The sequence below is a fragment of the Mustela erminea genome, chromosome 1 (genome assembly GCF_009829155.1).
Source record: "Mustela erminea isolate mMusErm1 chromosome 1, mMusErm1.Pri, whole genome shotgun sequence".
Classification (NCBI taxonomy): domain Eukaryota; kingdom Metazoa; phylum Chordata; class Mammalia; order Carnivora; family Mustelidae; genus Mustela; species Mustela erminea.
Window position 1 is genome coordinate 156,042,355 of NC_045614.1, and position 2,028 is coordinate 156,044,382.

At 34.3% G+C, this 2,028-nt stretch overlaps 1 pseudogene; it reads left to right on the forward strand.

The window, feature by feature from the left end:
* The first annotated feature begins 736 nt into the window (after nucleotides 1-736).
* On the forward strand, nucleotides 737-1,408 carry LOC116566922 (annotated as a pseudogene).
* Nucleotides 1,409-2,028: the final 620 nt, after the last annotated feature.

Consider the following 2,028-nt stretch of genomic DNA (forward strand, 5'->3'; position numbering starts at 1 on the left):
CTAATATTTTCAAAGAAAAGAGTAAAACAATTGAATAATTACAAACTTTAGTAAGTTAAATATGAATGTTATTTCTAATATTACCACAGGAGCAGAAACAAAGGGTCTAAATTTTATACTAATAGTGGATGAAAACATTATTTAAAATATTCAGTAATAAAATAACAAAGAAAAGAGATAAAAACAGAGACCACAAAGTATAAAATAATGTGGTAGAAATAAATTCACAAATATTAGTAATTAGGCTGAGTACAAATGGACTCAATGCTCTAGTTTAACAAAAAAGATAACCTGGGAACAAAAATTCTATACTGTTTATAAGGAATATATCTAAAATAAACATGGCTATGGAAAGTGTTAGAAGTGATTGGGTGGAAAAAGACATGCCATCAAATCCTAATAAAAAGAAAAATTGACAGGGTGCCTGGGTGGCTCAGTGGATTAACCCATTGCCTTTGGCTCAGGTCATGATCTCAGGTTCCTGGGATTGAGCCCCGCATCGGGCTCTCTGCTCAGTGGGGAGCCTGCTTCCCTCTCTCTCTCTCTCTGCCTGCCTCTCTGCCTACTTGTCATATCTCTCTGTCAAATAAATAAATAAAATCTTAAAAAAAAGAAAAATTGACATAACTATATTAATAACCAACAGAAGTAGACTTCAGGCAAATACAGTTACTAGAATTAAAAGGAATTACATCAGAGCTCAGTAAAGCAGAGGCGGGGGGAAGGGGACAAGGAGATGGTGATGGTTGTTCCACAGCAGGCGTGGACTGTGGAGCAGCTGCACAGCAAGCTACTCCCCAAGAAGGACATTATCAAGTTTCTACAGGACCATAGTTCAGCTTCATTTCTTGCAGAACATAAGTTATTAGAAACATTAAAAATGTGACCAAGACAGCTCATAAGGACCATCTGGTTACAGCCTACAACCAGTTTTTTGAAAGGAAGCATTTCAAGGGTACTGAAAGTATAAGTAATGTGTCTGGACAGGTGAAAAATGTGGAGCTTAATGAAGATAAACCCAAAGAAACCAAGTCTGAAGAGACTCTGGATGAGGGTCCACCAAAACATATAAAACCTGTTCTTTAAAAAGGAGATAAAACCAACTTCCCCAAAAGGGAGATGTTGTTCACTGCTGATATACAGGAACACTACAGGATGAGACTGTATTTGATACTAATATTCAAAAGAGTTCAAAGAAGAAGAAAAATGCCAAGCCTTTAAGTTTTAAGGTTGGACTAGGCAAAGTTATCAGAGGATGGGATGAAGCAGTCTTATCTATGAGTAAAGGAGAAAAGGCTCGACTAGAGATTGAGCCAGAATGGGCTTATGGAAAAAAGGACAGCCTGATGCCAAAATTCCACCAAATGAAAAACTCATTTTTGAAGTGGAATTAGTGAATACTGACTGAAACAACTATGCTTCAGATGTAAAGACATCAGCAACAGTAAAACATGGCCTTGAAGAAACTTACGTAACTAACTAGAGCTGGTTACTACTGGAAAATTCAAGAACTCAGATATTGTTTACCCAATCCCCACCTCTTAATATATGTAATCCATCATAATTCCTTAAAGTTTAAAATATTTTACTACAGCTGTTTAAAAAGAAATGACTTTCCTTTTACCTCATGTTGTAAACCAAAAGACTCAATAAAAACATATTCAGTGTCTTGCAAAAAAAAAAAAAAGAATTATTTCAAAATGGTTAAAGATTCAATGAACAGAATGTATAGCAATTTAAAAATTACATGCATATATCAGCAAAGTCTCAAATTATTCAAAGCAAAATTTGACAGAAATACAATGAGAATTTGATAGATCTCTAAAGTCAGAAAGTTCAACACTCCTTTCTTAGGGATTTATAGAAAAGCATTTAAAAATACGAGGATATAAAAAAAACTAAAAAACATAATTAACAAAGTTGACTCATCAACTGCAGAATGTACATTAATTTCAATCATGCACAGATCATTTATAAATATTTAACACATACCAGGCCATAAAACATGTCTAAACACAAATCCTTCCA